The sequence below is a fragment of the Nycticebus coucang genome, chromosome 5 (genome assembly GCF_027406575.1).
Source record: "Nycticebus coucang isolate mNycCou1 chromosome 5, mNycCou1.pri, whole genome shotgun sequence".
NCBI lineage: Eukaryota > Metazoa > Chordata > Mammalia > Primates > Lorisidae > Nycticebus > Nycticebus coucang.
In genome coordinates, this window is record NC_069784.1 from 31942202 (window position 1) to 31964299 (window position 22098).

A 22098-nucleotide genomic window follows, 5' to 3' on the forward strand; every position below is an offset into this window, starting at 1 on the left:
AATACTTCCTTGCTATTCTATTGTTTGATTTGCCTCTATCCTGAATTTTCCCTGATCACCAATATCATGCAATGTTCTTCCCCTTGGATGGCATGAAGTATTTTATTTAAATGAGTTTTCCTGGTGTAAATATTTGCCTTTTAAGAAATTGGAAGCTGCATCTCACTGTAGTCCCCCATTCTTTCTCTGTACCTACTGCTCTTTTGGGTGTCCAGATGTTCAGTGGAAGACCTTCCTGCTGTGTAGTGTAAGATATTTTTTCAAAATGTACTTAATAGTAAAATAATAATAGTAATTTTCAGCAGCCCTCAGAGTGTAGGTAAGATGATATTATATATTTCTTATTTTCTTTTTAAAGTACCCTTTGGCAACCCAAGATATGCAATTGAGGCAAAGATGTCAGTGGAGATTTATTAAGCTAAAGTTTGAGGATTCACCTGGGAAAAACACAAACCACAGACAAATCTGTGACATTTTTTGAAGCAGGATTTGGGAGCTCAGTTTTTAAGGGGGATAGGGCATACATACATGCAAACCAAAAAAAAAAAAAAAGAGGAGACAAGTACGCAGGAGACAAATGGTTACATACTTGTGAGGCCCAGGAAATCCATATTTTACATAAGATAGTCAAGGAAGCATTAATTGGGTAGATGTCCCAGGGCAGGTGGGAGAATGTTTGCTCTCATGTTGTCTCTGTTCTGCGCCTGGGAAGATACACTTGTAATCAACATTAATAATGTGGAATTACACAGACGCTAGTTTTAGGAGTTGGACTTAATCTGCAAACCCAAAGTTACACTTTGCATGTTCTTTTCTTATGAGAGGCCAGCAAAGAATTTCCTTGTGAATGACCTGTGGAGGCAGTCTTTCCTAGATGCCTGAGGTCTTTTACCTTTTTGTGGGGATCTGACTAGTGTGTAATGCAGGTAGCCTTTCTATTTGCAAGGGGGTATTGCGTAACTCAGCCTCCAGGCATGACCTTCCCTATACATAAGGAGTTGGGGATAGGGGACACTGGCCCTGGGATTTCTATTTTCCTTTACACCTCTTGATTTTTTTACTTCCTGGTAGGTCCAATTTCAGTTCTACTTTAGGCATAAAAACTCCTACAGTTATTTCATATCCCAACAGTTTCCATCTTCTTGGAACTATTATTTCTCTTACCTGTATTATGATACACATTCTAATATTCCTTTATATACAATGTTGCTATTATTATTCTATAGAATTTCTTTCTTTCTTTTTTTTTTTTTTGACCAGGGCTGGGCTTGAACCCACCACCTCCGGTATATGGGGCCAGCACCCCACTCCTTGAGCCACAGGTGCCACCCTATAGAATTTTTTTAAGTAAAGAAAAGGATAGACTTTAATCTTTATGTACAGGACACTTTAAGGTATGGAACTTCATATAGAAATAAGAAACCCTTTCAGAGGACAGGCTCCGAGCACTATGTATAGTTTGTAATTGTTCAAGTATAGTTTTGTTGTAAAAAGTGCTATAATAACAAACCACATTTAAAGAGAGTTTGCAGTAGAGAAATGGTAAGACAAACTTATACCAAATATAGCACACAACACCTTTGGGCCTTAGCTAAACAATCTAGAAGTGAAAAGTCCCAGGAGTCCCGTCCTGAACTTGGAAGGTGCAGCCTTCAGAGCTAGTTTCTGCTACTATGTTTTGATCCTCTTCTTCCTCTACAGAGAAATGCTTCTCAATCAAGTTTATGAAACCTCGCATACAGACTCATTTTCATGGTTTTGTAGAGCTTTAATTTTGTCTAAACCCCTCATTCTTCAATCATTATATGAAGTTTCTCAGTTTCACCTAGCTTCTCAGCAGCCTGAGAGATATTTGAAATGGCATCCAGAATAAACAGAATAATTTTGGTATCTTTCACAGTTAACAGGTTCATCAACGGTTCTATTATGTCACAATGAACGAAGAGTACAATTTGTTCAACTGTTCCACCACTTGTGCAGTCGGTCACAGCCCATGAGGCTTCCTTTTGTGACTTAAAATCTTAGAGAGAAGTAATGAGAATAGTCCGTGATTCACACCTTGCTGTGTCTGGTCCTGCCGGCCAGCTGTGATGTTTGACATCATCCCCGTGGCTTCTTTTTGAATGTTAGTTTGGGGGTTGGTCAGCAGGCTGGGAAAGACAGTAAGTGCTCCTGCATCAATTATAACCTGACTCTGTTCATCTGTCCAGTGACGTTTTTCCTCTATGGCTCCTAGCACAGGAGTCACGATTGGCAATTCAGTAGCTCCCAGAAGCTTCACAAGTTGGCACACAACGCCTCTGTTTTCACCACCATTTCAATCCATTCATTTAGGATGTATCCCAGCAAGTATCAGCTAATACCTCTGGGTCATCGTGATGTAGGAGACTCACTAACATAGGAAGAATCTGCTCCACGGCATCTCATGGGGGTGCAGGACTCGTGTGATAAAGGTTTGTAAGTGTCCAGGTAAGATTACGTAAGTAACCACATGATAAAGTTGACATATCAGGAATAGCTAGAAGAGCCAACAGTGGGTTGCCTGTACCATACTTGATAACCCAGTCTCAGAAAACTGAACACCACCTGCCGTGTTTCCCAGAGCCCACACGGCTTGTTCACTGATAGGAGCATGGGGAGACGCCAACAGAGAAATGAATGCAGGGATAGCACCTCCATCTACCACAGTCTTGGTCTGTTCTGATGTCCCAGAAGCAATGTTAGTTAGTGCCCAAGGAAATTCAAACTGAATGGGACTATAATCGGTTCTGCCCAAGAAGGACACAAATTTTGGGATCAAACCAGCCCGGATTATGCTGTCAATGGGAGGCTGTTTTTCTCTATAAAGTAGTTTCCTGGCAGCTTGAGTAGCTTGGAGTTGCTTTTCCACATTGGTGCTGTTTTATACCTTTGACAATGTCATTCACAGATGAACAACAATACCCTGGCTGTTGCATTCTTCCTGCAGTGGAGAAGTAGCAACATCAGGAACCGAGCTTACATCTCTCCTTTTCAGCATCTGGTGATCTTTCTTAACTTTCCTCAACAAAACATTAACTTCTATTGAGCATCGCCTCATTTTGGTATCTTTTCCCTTGTTCTTGAACTGTGAAGGCGGGCACCTGGTGAATTAGCATTCTTGTTAGTGGACATGGTTCTGAGACAAAAGGCAAAACCTACGCAGCTTGCTCAAGCTTTCACGGGAGGCGGTGCGGGACTCGGAGGCTCTGGGTGGGCTGCCCTGGACACACACCCCAGCTCTGCCACAACACGTGTTCTATAGAATCTTTTTAAGCACACTCCATCTTCTAATGTGCTGTGAAAAAAGGACTGTATAGTCTCTTTACTCTGAAAGTCTTATCCACTAACACAGAAGAAATCTTAATACATTATGCAAGACTTAATTTGCTCTGTAGTTCCTTTGCATTGGAATGTGTGAAAGTATGAGCAGGGTCAATTCATGTTAATCTATTTAAGTAAACAAGAAGCAGTCAATTATAATCAGTGTCTGAAAATTATATACTATTTCCTTCAAAAAAAGAACTTTGTCCTGATGCATGAATAGTCAGTGTGATCCACTGTAGTATCAAAGCATAGGAATTTTTGATTTAAGGACAAGGCGGCGATAAGTAAAGTTTTGTAATCTAGGTATTTTACATTTTTCAGTGTTCTACATTTTTCGAAAATGTTTTCATATATCTTTTGGAAGTAGACACAAAACATACTTTAATGTTACAACATTATTTAATACTGAATATTAGGTTTTACTTGGAATTCTTTGACAGACCATACAAAGTGGTGGAAATATTAAAATCCGAATGCCTGGGGTGGGTTCCTGGTCCCACTGCTTGCAAGCTGTGTGAACTCTGTCACGTTACTGAACCTCTCTGTGTCTCATTTTCCTTATCTGTAAAACAGGAATGATTATACAAATTAGTTGCGATAAATTAATTAATTAATACATATAACACATTTATATTCTCTCTGGAACTTAATTAGCACTACATAAGTGTCTGCTTTTATTATTATTAGGGAGAAATTTCAACTTGTTATGATTTCTAGTTGAATTAAAACTTATTACCTCAAATTTTATATAAAAAATGGATCAACTGTAGTTGATAAAGTAGTTTATTTCTACAACTACAATGCAAGAAACCTAAGTATAATCATCGTGTTTTAAACTTCTCTCCTTTACCATCCACATAACACATTCATTATTCATGCTCAATAAAGGCCTGCTATTTCCAGTTAACAATACAATTTTATTGGAATGTGTTCAAATTTGGCCTCTTTCAAAATTTTTCTTTTGTTTGCTCAAGGGTCCTGGGAAAACTTTTTTCTCTTGGTCAATGGAAACAAATACACAGCAATTAAAAAAATATATATATATCCCTGTAATCTCATTCTCCAGAGCTTTGTTACCTGCCATATAAGCATATTTACATGTCCAAGTACGTGCATTCAAAGAACTTCTCATAAAGTTGGGATGTGCCATCATAACGGGCTTCTATTGTGTTCTTTCTCTTAATACATCACATACATCTTACTTTCTTCATACATGTAGATGTAGCCTTATTCTTTCCTCTTCGTTTTTTGCAAAAGTTCAGAAGTATGCAAACGCGTATACTAGGCACAATTATGTATGTACCTATATAGTGAACACCCCAAATCCACTACTCAGGTTAAGAACAACATTGCCAGTGGGTCAAAACTTTATTTTAATGGCTACAAGAGTGTTCTGGTTTCTGTGTACACCTTCATTCACTTCATATTCACTTATCAATAGATATTTAAGTTGTCTCTAAATGGTTTGCTGTTACTAAATCATATAATCAAGAATTTCTATTTTACTTGTACTTTGTCACGTCACTGTTTCTATATGATAGATTCATAGATGTGGGATTACTAGGTCATAGGAGGTATACTTTTCAGATTTCTAGAGAAAGCTACATTATCCTCCAAAAGATTGTACAAATTTATACTTCCTCCAACAATAGAATAGAGTTTATTTCCCTGTGCTCAGCACCAATCCAATAGTTGTTGTTACCAACCTTTTTAATTTTTCTAACCTGATGAGAAAAAATATCACATTTATGTCATTTATATTTCTTAGCTGCTAAAGTTTAGCATCATTTCATATTTATTATGTATTTTGGTGAATACATAATAAATGGTGAATTGCCCTTCTGTGGTGCATTGCCCTTCCTACCCCAAACCCATTCTACTATTTATTTACGTTTCCTTACTAATTTATAGGATTTCTTTATAAAACCAATATATCTACATATAAATCCTTTGTCTGTTATGAGCCACCACAATTGTCTTCTGTGTGTAAATGATTTTAAAGTTTTTATAATATCATTGAATACATGAAGGCTTAGATGCTGTTAGGTTGAAAATGGATATTAATTAAGCTATTTTTTTCACACATTTCCTCACAGTATTTTAACCTCTCGCAAAAGCACATGGATTATTGAATCTAAAATTGTATTTGTTGGGCCAAGTGCAGTGGCTTACGCCTGTAATCCCAGCCCTCTGTGAGGCTGAGGCAAGTGGATTGCCTGAGCTCAGGTGTTCGAGACCAGCCTGAGCAAGAGTGAGACCCCATGTCTACTAAAACAATAGATAAATTAGCTAGGTGTTGTGGCGGGCACCTGTAGTTCCAGCTACTTGGGAGGTTGAGGCAAGAGGATTGCTTGAGCCTAAGAGTTTGAGGTTACTGTGAGCTATAAGGCCATGACACTCTATCAAGGGTGACAAAGTGAGACTCTGTTTCAAAAATAATAAGAATAATAATTGTATTTGTCATTTTGGTTTCCTTTGGTGAATATGGACCTGCATATTAAGTCATTTGCACTTAATTCTTGTTATTCTCATGGACAGAGGGTATTAAATTGCTAAAAACCTTGGGGACTATTTTAGAGGTATGTATCTAGTTTTCCAAAGAGGCAATTTATTACTACATCAAATAAATCATTGTATAGAAGCTATCTGTTCTTCAGTAGAAGTACAATTACATTTTTAGAGTTAAATGGGTTCTCAAGACTTCAAATCTCTTTTCTTAACAAAGGTTCTTAAAAGAGTCCCTAACATGTCTCTTGGTATTTTATGTTTCTAGCAATTTTTTTTTGTTGTTAAGAAAGAAACTTTGGATGTGATAGAAAGGTTAGAAACATTCTAGAAAAAAAATGAATAATTTATTAAATAAAAAAATAATAATTTAAACAGTTTGTATATTACTAATATAAATAAATAATTGCTCCATTCAGAGAGAAAACTATGCAACTCAATATTCTTGTAAGAAAGACACACACACTTTTGCAAAAGTTATTAAAGCCACTTATTTTTTTCTTTTTCTTTCAAATTTATGGGTGACTTCTCAACATACCTCTGAGAAGTAAGGAAAGTGGCTTTTGAAAGCCTGTAGATAAAACAGATAATTCTGTCACTTACATTTTTAAAATTTGATGTTTTCTAATCTGAGCTAAATTAGGGAAGGGGGTTAGTATCTGTAGGAAAAAAAAGAATAACATTTTTTTTAAAAATTCATTATGCTTTCTTAAGTCTATATAATGTTTCACAGTATGTTATTCTTTTTAAATGTTTTAACACATTTAAAGTGTTTTTAATATGCTTGGCATGCTAGAAAATAAATATGTTATATTTTTCATTCTCTGCTAATTGTATCCTGTTTGTTGTTTAGTTCAAATGCATGAAGTGACTAAATGCTGGCAAGAGATTTTAGCTGGGCTCAGCTTTTAGCAAGCCAAAAGATTTTGAAAGAAGATGAGCATTCTTTAGCTTCCAAAATGTTGACTCTGGATTTAGCAGCCACTTAGTAATAATAGACTACTCACTGACTCAAAGGTCAGAATCAGAGACTGATTAGAACATAGCAATTATGTGAAGAAAGAAACATTGGGTCATCCAGTGCCAAGTTTGGGCCAGACTATGTTCTGTGACCTACTTTGCTTAGATTGGTTTGGTCTCTACCAAACATGTGCCAGTATTCTCTGGAGATTATTAACAGTTATTATTTAAAATTTGAAGGTCTTAAATAAGTCAAATACTAATGATTCTAACCTTCCCAGCAATACTATCAATGTAGCTAATTTATTAAAGTTAGGTGATATAAAAGAATATTATAATGTATAAAAACTAAGACCAGCAATGTTCCTGGAAGACTTGATGTAGGCTTTATATTACAAACTTCACTGATATCTATCTAGGTAATAGGTCATGTTATTTTGTTGATACTTATTTAAATAACAGCTTCATTGAGATATGATTAATACACATAAGATTCACCCTTTTACTATGTATAATTCCGTGATTTTTAGTATATTCACAGAGTTGTAACATACCATTAGCAGTCACTCCCTAACGTTGATCCTTTGGAATAATTAATAAAACTAATAGACCATTGACTAGACTGAGAAAGAAAAAACCGAACAAGAGAGGAGGCACACACATACAACAAAGACAAACTTTCAAGGTATGTGAATAAAAGAATACTATTATTATATTATTATGAATATTTTTGTCAATAATGTGAAAATTTAGATGAAATGAACACATTCCTAGGAAAATATAATTTACTAAAGGTAAAGAAAAAGAAAAATAGAGAAAAATCTGTATAGTTTTATTACTTGCAATGAAAAGGCATTCATATTCAAAATCCTTTCCACAAAGAAAAGTCCAGGTCCAGATAACTCTACCTGTGAATTCTACCAGAGAATTAAGGGAGAGATAACTCTCATCTGTTGGAATCTATTCTAACACAAACTCTTACAAATAATAGAAAGTGAGCAACATGTTTCGTAAGGCTGGCATAACTTTGTCGCCCAAACCTGAAGATATTATGAGAAAGGAAAATTATGACAGAATACATAATTATCTCAATAGGTATATAAGAGCATTTGATAAGATTTAACATTGTCTTTTGATACACAAAAAACTTAGCTAACTAGGTATAGAAAGGAGCTTCATTAATCTGATAAGAATTTCTACAAAGAAACAATGAGCAATATCATACTCAGTGGAGATGTAGCAAGAGCTTGGAATCTGGAGTAAAGCAAGGATGACCAACGGTCACTACCACCACTAGTTTCAGCCTTGTTCTAAAGGCCTGAGCACGTGCATTAAGGCAGAAAAAAAAATCAGATACAAATAAATAAATTGCCATTTTTTTTGTGAATATGATCATGTTGAATAAAAATTCAAAAGCATCTACAGAGAAATTACTAGAAATAGCAAAGCTGATGAGAGGAAGATCAGCATTAAACAAAAAACTATCAATCTGAATCTCTACTTAGGTATCTGAGAGTCATCTCAAACTTAACAAGGGCCCAAACTCTCGAACTGTTTCCTTCACAAATCTATCTTCCCTCCATCCCAATGTCCCTAATTCTGTCAGTGACAACATCATTTACTGTCTTAACACAGTAACTAGGAAAATGCTGTGAAGGCTATGTTAACCAGTTTGATGAAAATATTTCAAATTGTGTGTGGAACCAGCACATTATACCCCATGATTGCATTAATGTACAAAGCTATGATTTAATAATAATAAAAAAAAGAATTAAAGGGTGGGACTTATTCTGGTCTCTTCAGTGCCTTTGTACAAATTAGGAAAAGGTACTCCCTCTTGCAAGTGAAAGTAGCCCTATGCCAGGGGACAGACTTGGCGAGCGGAGTGTGAGCTGAATTTTAGCTCCCACTTGCCCTTCTCAGCTAAGCACTCTTTATTCAGTGAATGTTGGCACAACTGTGTATGGCAGCCCTGCTTAAATATTGTCCTTTCCCCCAGACTCAATTAATTCACAGATACTACCAGGTCTATCTCCAAAATATATCTTGAACTTCTCTTCCCTTCTCTTCCCTTCCCTTCCCTTTCCCTCCCCTCCGGCCTCACCTGCCCTTCCCTTCCCTTCTTCTTTCACCTCACTCCAAGCCACAGTCATTCTCTCACCCTGACTACTGTGTAACACTCTTGTTACTGGTCATTTCCATTTCCACTTCTGCTCCCCTGATGAAGGGATAACCTTAAAACATAAATCTAATAGCATTAATCTCCTGCTTAAATTCTTCAATGCTTTCCCATTTTATTTAGAAAAAATCCAGACTCTTTGCTGTGACCCGCAAGTCCTTGCACGATCTGATTCTGTGTTTGCAGCCTCATCTACATCACTTGCACCTGCTCACTTTACTTGCACTGCACTGATCTCATTCCAGCTTTATTAATACACCAAAGATTTTTCTGCCTCAGGGTTTTATGCATGTTGGTCCCCTTTTGTGGAATAATAACAAGAATCTTATAGCTATAACCAATATTTATTTTGTTCATGCTATGTGCTATGTATTGTTCTGAGTATCCTACGCACATTAACACATATAATCCCTACAATAGCTGTATGGAGTAGATAGTACTGCTCCCCACATTTTACAAATGAGGAAACAAACACAGAGAGAGGTAAATAAGTTGCCCAAAGTACCCTCAACTTGTAATTGGTGAAGCCAGAATGCCTCTTCATGTTCTTTGCACAGCAGCCACTTCTCATCCTCCAGCTCTCAGCATATTAGTCCCATACTCAGGGAGGCCTTTCCTGAGCACCAGATCTGAGATAGGTCCACAGCTTGTCACTATCTCACCTCCTAGCCCAGAGGTGGGGACATTTTCATGTGGGAAGGCCTCATTTATTCAGCCGTAATCAAATAAGGCTTCATTCAAGAAACCTCAATTAGCTATCCTTAAAAAATGTACCTTATTTGGTAAAATTCTAACTACTACATATTTAATAATTTCAAACATGAAAACTATTTTTTAATTTTAAAGTCAACCAGGGATTCAGAGACAAGATGGTGGACTGAAGCCAGCTTTCAACAAAGGCTCCCGTCCAGAAGGAGAGTTAAGGGACAGGAATTTAGTAAGTATCCTGGTGGACTTGAGCCTCACCAAGAGAGAAGGCTGAAGAACGCACATCAACACCGCTGAGGCAAGTTGTGATCACAAGGACGCAAACAAAAGGTACAAAATCCACCACCAAGCGGACGGGAGTCCCCCTCCCCCATGAGACCGGCTCTGGAGCCCCACAATTGAACAAGCGGGCAGAAATTAAAGGCCCTCCCACTACACTCCACGGGAGAGACCTTCTAAAAACTGGACCTACCTCCCCTACTGGGGTGCCGTGGCGTTCTCCTGCCGGACATAGGGCTGAATAAAACTTTGGGAATCCTTTGCCGGCAACCCTGAATCCCCGGCGCTCCCCTCCCGCCCACTGAGGTCTGGAGGCCTGTCCCCCAGGACTTCGGATCCTTGGGTGATTTCTCAAGGGGAGTGGACAGTCCCCGAGTTGCGACTGGTCAGCATTGACTCTGAGGCGCGCCGAGTGCACCGGGCTGAGGGGGAGTCACGCCTCGCGGCACTTCCCTGCGGTGCAGTGCACCAACCCTCCCCGGGCATACGGGGCCCAAGACTGAATAAGACTCTGGCCTCCCCGCTGAGAGCTGAGAACCCCTACTCTCACTCGGGGTCTGAGGGCCTATCCCTCCGGAGTTCGGCTCCTTGGGTGATTTCTCGAGGGGAGTGCACAGTGCCTGAGCTGCGTCAGGTCAGCGCTGACTCTGGGATACGTGAGCGAGGAGAGGGCACTCTGCTGAGGGGAAATCAAGCCTTGGCGGCACTTCCCTGCAGTGCAGTGCAGGAGCCCTCCCCGGGCACAAGACTGAATAAGACTCTGGCCTCCCCGCTGAGAGCTGAGAGCCCCTACTCTCACTCGGGGTCTGAGGGCCTATCCCTCCGGAGTTCGGCTCCTTGGGTGATTTCTCGAGGGGAGTGCACAGTGCCGGAGCTGCGTCAGGTCAGCGCTGACTCTGGGATACGTGAGCGAGGAGAGGGCACTCTGCTGAGGGAAAATCAAGCCTTGGCGGCACTTCCCTGCGGTGCAGTGCAGGAGCCCTCCCCGGACCGTAGTATTGCGTGAAACTGAATGAAACTCTAGCTTCCCCCCGCCCCACTCCCAATCCGGGTCTGGGGGCCCATCCCCCAAGAGTTCTGATTCTTGGGGGATCTCTTAAGGGGTGTGGACCCAGCACAAACTGCGGCCGCTCAGTGCTGACTCTGGGGCGCGGGACAGAGGAGAAAAGGGTCGCCTGAGTGCCCACACCAGAGCAGCAGTTCCCTGGAGGTAGATCAACAGCCGTTTTTTCTTTAACGGCAGAACGCTCACTTCTGGATATTCTGAGGCCACACCCCCTGTCTCCCTGGGCAACCAGAGGAGGCCACCGGTGTCACGGCTCACAAACCCAGAAGCCTCCAGGGCGGGGCCGACCCAGAGAGGTGTTCAGACGCAATTCTCCAGCAGCAAAGACGTTTGAACTCAAAACAGCCCGTCTCCTGTAGGCGACGACAGGAACAGAGACAGAACCTCACAAAGTTGTCTGTTCTGTTCTGTTCTGTTAGCAGCATCCATCAGGGACGGGGCTAAGCCTGAGTGAACACCTCCTTCCCATCACCTGCATCAAACACTCAAAGATGTCAGGCCCCATCTCCTCCTGCTAGATAGTGGCAGTCTGCGGGGGCCTGGCAGACTTCCTCGCGATTCAGGCAGGTGCAAACCCCTGGAGTGTCTGTTCACTGCAGGTAACTGGGTTAGCCATCTGCAGAGATACCAGTGACTGGGTCCGACGGAGGGGCAAAGTGGGGAAGGAGACGTCAACCTTCCCAGACTGCTCTGTTTGCGGGGTGGCTCCTCCTGACTCCACGCTGCACTGGGGTGAGCTGTCTCAGAGGAGTCACCAGACCCCTGTGATCCAGTTCCCAGAGACCTCTTGAACCCTTCCACCTGAGACAAGTGCCGATTGAGACAGTTGATTCGGACCTTTTGAACTGGGCTAATAGACTGAGGACTTTTCAGGTGGTGCCCTGGGTGTGCGATTGTAGGAAGGTTTCATTCTCCTTTTCCAACTGGGGCCAGAGGTGGGCAGGCGGGGTGACTTAATTGCTGATTTTTTCACACAGCTGAGACTTCAAGCCAGAGTAGAAGTTGCAATAGGATCGAACAGAAACCAGCTGAAAACAAGACAGAACCACTTTGCTGCACCACACCAGACAGGGCCCCAGTTTCTCAGGCCACAACACTGTACGGGCCCTCGATAAAACCCCAGGGGAAAAACCAAAGGGAGTAAACCATGGGGCGGAATCAGCGGAAAAACTCTGGTAACATGAATAACCAGAATAGATCAACCCCCCCAAGAAAAGATACGGCAGATGTGATTGAAGATCCCATTCATAAACAACTGGCTGAGATGTCAGAAGTTGAATTCAGAATTTGGTTTGCAGACAAGATTAATAAAATGGAATTAGGAATTCGAGGAGAAATTCAAAAACTGTCTCAAGAATTTAACGAATTTAAAGACAAAACCACCAAAGACTTAGACACACTGAAACAAGAACTTACAGCCCTCAAAGATATGAAAAATACAGTAGAATCCCTCAGTAACAGAATGGAGCAAGCAGAAGAAAGGATTTCTGACATTGAAGATAAAGTCTTCGAACGCTCCCAATCTCTCAAAGAGGAAGAGAAATGGAGAGCAAAAATGGATCACTCACTCAGAGAGCTCTCAGATAATTCGAAAAAAATAACATAAGGGTTATAGGAATTTCGGAGGCTGATGACGTGGCAGCCAAGGGCACAGAGGCCCTTCTACATGAAATTATGAAAGAAAATTTTCCAGACATGCCTAGAGAATCTGAAATTCAGATAGCAGACAGCTTCAGAACCCCAGCACGATTCAACCCCAAAAAGCCATCTCCCAGACATATCATAATTAGCTTCACTAAAGTTAACATGAAAGAGAAGATTCTCAAAGCAGCCCGGCAAAAGAAAACTATAACGTACAAAGGTAAGAATATTAGAATAACTGCAGATCTCTCTGCTGAAACTTTTCAAGCAAGAAGAGGCTGGTCATCAACTTTTAATCTCCTAAAGCAAAAAAACTTTCAACCCAGGATCTTGTATCCAGCTAAACTGAGTTTCATCTATGATGGAGAAATTAAATACTTCAATGACATTCATATGTTGAAAAAATTTGCCATAAGTAAACCAGCTCTTCAGGATGTTCTCAGACCTATCCTCCACAATGACCAACCCAATCCTATACCACAAAAGTAAACTCACTCAGAAACTTCGGATCAAACTCCAACTTCCACACTGGCGAAAGGATTAAAAATGTCCACTGGACCTTTGAAAAACTCGATACCCAAAATTCCACCAGACTTATCCTTACTCTCCATCAATGTGAATGGCTTAAACTGTCCTCTAAAGAGGCATAGGTTAGCTGACTGGATACAAAAACTTAAGCCAGATATTTGTTGCATACAAGAGTCACATCTCAACTTAAAAGACAAATACAGACTCAGGGTGAAAGGATGGTCATCCATATTTCAGGCAAATGGTAATCAGAAAAAAGCAGGTGTTGCAATTTTATTTGCAGATACAGTAGGCTTTAAACCATCAAAAGTAAGGAAGGACAAGAATGGTCACTTCATATTTGTTAAGGGTAATACTCAATATGACGAGATCTCAATTATTAATATCTATGCACCCAACCAGAATGCACCTCAATTTATAAGAGAAACTCTAACAGACATGAGTAACTTGATTTCCTCCAGCTCCATAATCGTTGGAGATTTCAACACTCCCTTGGCAGTGTTGGATCGATCCTCCAGAAAGAAGCTGAGCAAAGAAATCTTAGATTTAAACCTAACCATCCAGTATTTAGATTTAGCAGACATCTACAGAACATTTCATCCCAACAAAACTGAATACACATACTTCTCATCAGCCCACGGAACTTACTCCAAAATTGATCACATTTTAGGTCACAAGTCTAACCTCAGTAAATTTAAAGGAATAGAAATTATTCCATGCATCTTCTCGGACCATCATGGAATAAAACTTGAATTGAGTAACAACAGGAATCTGCATACCCATACAAAAACATGGAAGTTAAATAACCTTATGCTGAATGATAGCTGGGTCAGAGATGAGATTAAGAAAGAAATCACCAATTTTTTGGAACAAAATGACAATGAAGACACAAGCTATCAGAACCTCTGGGACACTGCAAAGGCAGTTCTAAGAGGGAAATTTATAGCACTGCAAGCCTTCCTCAAGAGAACGGAAAGAGAGGAAGTTAACAACTTAATGGGACATCTCACGCAACTGGAAAAGGAAGAACATTCCAACCCCAAACCCAGTAGAAGAAAAGAAATAACCAAAATTAGAGCAGAATTAAATGAAATTGAAAACAAAAGAATTATACAACAGATCAATAAATCAAAAAGCTGGTTTTTTGAAAAGGTCAATAAAATAGATAAACCTCTGGCCAACCTAATCAGGAAAAAAAGAGTAAAATCTCTAATATCATCAATCAGAAACAACAAAGACAAAATAACCACAGACTCATCAGAAATCCAAAAAATCCTTAATGAATATTACAAGAAACTTTATTCTCAGAAATATGAAAATCTGAAGGAAATAGACCGATACTTGGAAGCACGCCACCTTCCAAGACTTAACCAGAATCAAGTGGAAATGTTGAACAGACCCATATCAAGTTCAGAAATAGCATCAACTATACATAACCTCCCTAAAAAGAAAAGCCCGGGACCCGATGGTTTCACGTCAGAATTCTACCAAACCTTTAAAGAGGAATTAGTACCTATATTACTCAACCTGTTCCAAAATGTAGAAAAAGAAGGAAGACTACCCAACACGTTCTATGAAGCAAATATCACCCTGATCCCCAAACCAGGAAAAGACCCAACAAGAAAAGAAAATTATAGACCAATATCACTAATGAATATAGATGCAAAAATATTCAACAAGATCCTAACAAACAGAATCCAGCAACACATCAAACAAATTATACATCATGACCAAGTTGGTTTTATCCCAGGGTCTCAAGGCTGGTTCAATATACGTAAATCTATAAATGTAATTCAGCACATAAACAAATTAAAAAACAAAGACCATATGATTCTCTCAATTGATGCAGAAAAAGCTTTTGATAATATCCAGCATCCCTTCATGATCAGAACACTCAAGAAAATTGGTCTAGAAGGGACTTTTCTTAAACTGATAGAGGCTATCTACAGCAAACCCACAGCCAATATCATATTGAATGGAGTTAAATTGGAATCATTTCCACTCAGATCAGGAACCAGACAAGGCTGCCCATTGTCTCCATTGCTTTTCAACATTGTAATGGAAGTTTTAGCCACCGCAATTAGGGAAGAAAAGGCGATCAAGGGTATCCATATAGGGTCAGAAGAGATCAAACTCTCGCTCTTCGCAGATGATATGATTGTGTATCTGGAAAACACTAGGGACTCTACTACAAAACTCCTAGAAGTGATCAAGGAATACAGCAGCGTCTCAGGTTACAAAATCAACATTCATAAATCGGTAGCCTTTATATACACCAACAACAGTCAAATTGAAAAAGCAGTTAAGGACTCTATCCCATTCACAGTAGTGCCAAAGAAGATGAAATATTTGGGAATTTACCTAACAAAAGACGTGAAAGATCTCTATAAAGAGAACTATGAAACTCTAAGAAAAGAAATAGCTGAAAATGTTAACAAATGGAAAAACATACCATGCTCATGGCTAGGAAGAATCAACATTATCAAAATGTCCATACTACCCAAAGCAATATATAATTTCAACGCACTCCCTATTAAAGCTCCACTGTCATATTTTAAAGATCTTGAAAAAACATTACTTCGTTTTATATGGAATCAGAAAAAACCTCGAATAGCCAAGACATTACTCAGAAATAAAAACAAAACAGGAGGAATCACACTACCAGACCTCAGACTTTACTACAAATCGATAGTGATCAAAACAGCATGGTATTGGCACAAAAACAGAGAAGTAGATATCTGGAATAGAATAGAGAACCAAGAGATGAATCCAGCTACTTACCGCTATTTGATTTTTGACAAGCCAATTAAAAACATTCAGTGGGGAAAAGATTCCCTATTTAACAAATGGTGCTGGGTGAACTGGCTGGCAACCTGCAGAAGACTGAAATTAGACCCACACCTTTCACCATTAACTAAGATAGACTCTCATTGGATTAAAGATTTAAACTTAAGACATGAAACTATAAAAATACTAGAGGAGAATGCAGGGAAAACCCTTGAAGAAATTGGTCTGGGTGAGTATTTCATGAGGAGAACCCCCCGGGCAATTGAAGCAGCTTCAAAAATACACTACTGGGACTTGATCAAACTAAAAAGCTTCTGCACAGCTAAGAACACAGTAAGCAGAGCAAGCAGACAGCCCTCAGAATGGGAGAAGATATTTGCAGGGTATAACTCTGACAAAGGTTTAATAACCAGAATCCACAGAGAACTCAAACGCATCAGCAAGAAAAAAACAAGGGATCCCATCGCAGGCTGGGCAAGGGATTTGAAGAGAAACTTCTCTGAAGAAGACAGGCGCACGGCCTTCAGACATATGAAAAAATGCTCATCATCTTTAATCATCAGAGAAATGCAAATCAAAACTACTTTGAGATATCATCTAACTCCAATGAGACTAGCCTATATCACAAAATCTCAAGACCAGAGATGTTGGCGTGGATGCGGAGAAAAGGGAACACTTCTGCACTGCTGGTGGGAATGCAAATTAATACATTCCTTTTGGAGGGATATATGGAGAACACTCAGAGATCTAAAAATAGATCTGCCATTCAATCCTGTAATTCCTCTGCTGGGCATATACCCAGAAGACCAAAAATCACAACATAACAAAGATATTTGTACCAGAATGTTTATTGCAGCCCAATTCATAATTGCTAAGTCATGGAAAAAGCCGAAGTGCCCATCGATCCACGAATGGATTAATAAATTGTGGTATATGTATACCATGGAATACTATGCAGCCTTAAAGAAAGATGGAGACTTTACCTCTTTCATGTTTACATGGATGGAGCTGGAACATATTCTTCTTAGTAAAGTATCCCAAGAATGGAAGAAAAAATATCCAATGTACACAGCCCTACTATGAAACTAATTTGGGACTCTCACATGAAAGCTATAACCCAACTACAACTTAACAATAGGGGGAAGTGGGAAAGGGGGGGGTGGGTAGAGGGAGGGGAATCGGTGGGATCACACCTGTGGTGCATATTACAGGGGTATTTGCGAAACTTGGTAAATGTAGAATATAAAGGTTTTGGCACAGTAACTGAGATAACGCCGGAAAGGCTATGTTAACCACTGGGATAAAAATGTGTCAAATGGTTTATGAAGTGAGTGTATGATGCCCCATAATCATATCATTGTATACACTTATGATTTAATAAAAAAATAAAAAAGTAAAAAAAAAATTTTACTAAAGTCAACCAACCTTTTAATGACTTTGTCATGTTTGCTTTTTGTTGGAAAGCATTTGAATATTTGGTTGCAGCACGGAGGTCTGCAACTCCACTTGATGCTCTAGGTGGGTATCAGTCATTTGTCACCTAATGGCTTCTTGATTTGGGTTAGGTAGGAGAATGTAGACTGACAGCAATAAGTAGTTGAAAAGCAAGAAAGTATTTTGGGGACATGTTGCGGAAGGTGTAGATTTTTTCATATTTCAATAGGATCTTTCTCAGCATTAAATATTGACTTTTACCATGTCATCTACTGAGAGTTCAATCAATTCCATCTGCAGTTCTTGAGATGCCTTGGTGATATCAACTAGAAGAGGCTGAAAAGATAATTTTAGTGTGATGTCATGATTCTCAAAGCCAGTGAATCTTTCCTTGTATTCCCCAATTTATAGGTCTATGACAGCTGTGGCTTCTTCAAAAGATTTGCCTATATCATCCTGCCCATTGATGACCTTTGTTAACTGGGGAAAATGTTCATCCGAAATTTGCTTTTGAAGAAGTATTTTGCAAAAATATAGAGTTTTTGAAATGCTTGGATAGTTTGCATATGTAGACTTAGTTTTACCTTGCAAAGAAATATTTGATGTGGTATCACACAGAAATGCTGCATTTCTATAGAAATCTTCTTTCAATAATTCACATTGCTGATTCTGCTCTTCATAAAATGTAACTATGTGCTCTCACAGAGATAAAATTTTGGCTAACACCTGTCCCTGCAATAGTCAACACACTTTATAATGTTGTGGCGAATCCACAACATATACATCATCCTTCAACTTCAGCATGTTAGGAAACTGACCATGTCACACCCAGATTTGCAGGAATATTGTTAGCAGTCTTTATGGCACAGAGATTTTGCAGATGCAAAGTACAATGAAAAGAAATGAGAGCACCTGAATCTGTTATTACTTTTTTTAAATCTGTGCAATAAATCGTTCATGTTTTCCTATCATGAAATGTGCACTGTCTAGACATCTACTCACTTAATTTACCAAATTCAGTCTAACTTTATGACATTTATCTTGAAAATTGTTTAAGATATCTATCCTTTGTGTTCTGCTTGAAAGAATGCCAAAAACAGTCATTGGAGTCTCCTAAGGTAATAGCCAGGCTTGAAATGAAAAAGAAAACTATAAACCAGGGTCAGTGGATAAGGAGAAGAGGAAGACTTGAAAAGGAAGAAGGGAAAAAGAAACAATGGAGTAGAGGAAGTGGTAAAATAGGTGAAACAAAAAACCCAGTAGCTTTAGTTTTTATATGTATATTTATATTTTGACATTTAAGATGATGTGGCCTGATATATAAAGTGAGATTTATTTTTGTTATTTTAAAAATAGAAGCATATAGAAGGTGTGACTAAACATGGATGTAGTGATAACACTATCACAGTAATAAAAAATACATATATCCATAGGCACCCGCCTGGACCTCCGTAAGAGTTGCGCCACGACCACAATCAGCACCCACCCAGACCTCCATAAGAGCTGCACCATACTACCAAAAGCAACATACAATTTTAATGTAATCCCTATTAAAGCTCCTCTGTCATACTTTAAAGATCTTGAAAAAAATAATACTTTGTTTTATATGGAATCAGAAAAAACCTTGAATAGCCAAGACATTACTCAGAAATAAAAACAAAGCAGGAGGAATCACGCTACCAGACTTCAGACTATACTATAAATCGATAGTGATCAAAACAGCATGGTACTGGCACAAAAACAGAGAGGTAGATATGGAACAGAATAGAGAACCAAGAGATGAACCCAGCTACTTACTGTTATTTGATCTTTGACAAGCCAGTTAAAAACATGCAGTGGGGAGAAGATTCCCTATTTAACAAATGGTGCTGGGTGAACTGGCTGGCAACCTGTAGAAGACTGAAAGTGGACCCACACCTTTCACCATTAACTAACATAGACTCTCACTGGATTAAAGACTTAAACTTAAGACATGAAACTAGACTTAAAAATACTAGAAGAGAGTGCAGGGAAAACCCTTGAAGAAATCGGTCTGGGACAGTATTTTATGAGGAGGACTCCCTGGGCAATTGAAGCAGCTTCAAAAATATACTACTGGGGCCTGATCAAACTAAAAAGCTTCTGCACAGCCAAGAACACAGTAAGTTAAGCAAGCAGACAGCCCTCAGAATGGAAGAAGATATTTGCCGGTTATGTCTCCGACAAAGGTTTAATAACCAGAATCCACAGAGAACTCAAACATAAGCAAGGAAAGAACAAGTGATCCCATCGCAGGCTGGGCAAGGGAGTTGACGATAAACTTCTCCGAAGAAGACAGGCGCATGGCCTACAGACATAAAAAAATGCTCATCATCCTTAATCATCAGAGAAATGCAAATCAAAACTACTTTGAGATATCACCTAACTCCAGTAAGATTAGCCCATATCACAAAATCCCAAGACCAGAGATGTTGGCATGGATGTGGAGTAAAGGAAACACGTCTACACTGCTGGTGGGAATGCAAATTAATACATTTCCTTTTGGAAAGATGTTTGGGGAACACTTAGAGATCTAAAACTAGATTTGCCATTCAATCATATAATTCCTCTACTAGGCATATACCCAGAAGACCAAAAATCACATCATAACAAAGATATTTGTACCAGAATGTTTATTGCAACCCAATTCATAATTGCTAAGTCATGGAAAAAGCCCAAGTGCCCATCGATCCACAAGTGGATTAATAAATTGTGGTATATGTACACCACGGAATATTATGCAGCCTTAAAGAAAGATGGAGACTTTACCTCTTTTATGTTTACATGGATGGAGCTGGAACATATTCTTCTTAGTAAAGTATCTCAAGAATGGAGGAAAAAGTATCCAATGTACTCAGCCCTACTATGAAACTAATTTATGGCTTTCATATGAAAGCTATAACTCAGTTATAACCTAAGATAATGGGGAAGAGGGAGAGGAAGGGGAGGGAGGTCGGAGGGAGGGTGAAAGGTGGGATTACACCTGCGGTGCATCTTACAAGGGTACATGTGAAACTTAGTAAATGTAGAATATAAATGTCTTAACACAATAACTAAGAAAATGCCAGGAAGGCTATGTTAACCAGTGTGATGAAAATATGTCAAATGGTCTATAAAACCAGTGTATGGTGCCCCATTATCACATTAATGTACACAGCTATGATTTAATAAGAATAATAATAAAAAAATCTGTTTTCTTCCTTCAGCATTCATTCTCTTGGTTTTGTTTGACACCATGGGCTTTTAAGGAGACAGAATTAGAAAATATTGAAGCTTTTCAACTATTCACAAATTCCACTTCAAACAGAAACACAGTATACTGTTGTCAAAAGCTGCTAACAGACTGACATACTCCACCCCCATATGCTCTTACCACCCAGCAAGTGCTGATGCCAGTCAGGCAAGGGAAGTTAGAATTAAATCATGAGTGTAGCAGCCATCAGTTTAGCCCTTCTGGCTTAGTAATGTGCTAATCATGCTGGTCAGTCTGGGAGGATTATTTCTCTGAAACTTATTTTATTTTTTGGTATTTTAAATTTGTTCATTTGAGAACTAAAATTAAAATATAAAAGATGAACAAAAATGTATTAATACAAATAAAAGGATTTGTTCTGTAAAAGCTGGATTCAGTCAAAAGGCTGCCCTGAAGGACCGAGAAGGCCACAGGTTCCTCACTCTTGTCCTTCACAGTTTATTCTACAACTTACTGCTATCATTCTTATCTTTTTTCCCCATCTTCTCAACTAGAAGGTAAGCTCCCCAAGGACAGGAACTTAATAGACAAGGACCAATATGCTAAATACTTTCAAATACAAAATGACAAGAAGGAACACCTCTTTAACATCTAGCATGTTCCCCCCCCCCCCCCAAGCTGATGACTGAGGACCCGATGGGGCAGCAGGAGCTTGATCTTGGAGTTGTGGAAGTGCTTGACTGCCATCTCCTCCATCCGCATGATCTGGATAGAGGGGGCCCCCGGTGTGGGGCTGAGCACCCATGTCCCGGTGGTACTGGGTGACAGCACTCACAGTGGCCAGGTCTTGATATTCCTGGTACACATGGGTTCCTCTGCAGGGTCATAGCAAAGCTGAAAGCCAAAGTTCTTCTCTCGCAGGGGAAATTTCTCAACCACCTGCCCACAGTAGACAATATCTCCCAAAGACTTCATCATCTCCTTTAGTTGAGGCACAAAATACCAAAAGCAGGACTTGGCCACAACATGGTTAGGTGCAAAGAATCATATACGGTAAAGAAGCAGCTGCGGCACTTAGGGGTAGGCAGGCAGCGCCCCGCCACCTTGTACTGTGGCAAGGGCCAGAGGTCTTCACGGCCATCTCTCCACCGCCCACTAAAGGATCTGGCTTTTTTTTAGACACAATAATCACTTGATAAATGTCTATTGAATTTATAAAAGCATTATCCCTGTATCATATTCAGCTGCTTGCCTGCACAAAAATATGCTTACAATTTAAAAAAGAAAAAAACCTACTGAAATTATCCCTCAATCAACTTAACAGGGTTTACTAGAAACATCCTCTCTGTGCTTGAATTACTGTAAAGAGTGTAATCCAGACAGACAGGAAGGAATGTGTCTAGTTCTGAATTAAAGAGCAGCTAAGAAAATTGTCTTTTCAGGCTGGGCTCAGGG

General features: G+C 39.4%; 1 pseudogene; it reads right to left on the reverse strand.

Moving 5' to 3' along the window:
* Positions 1 to 1984: 1984 nt before the first annotated feature.
* LOC128585441 (importin subunit alpha-1-like) lies at positions 1985 to 3280 on the reverse strand (annotated as a pseudogene).
* Between the last annotated feature and the right edge of the window lie 18818 nt (positions 3281 to 22098).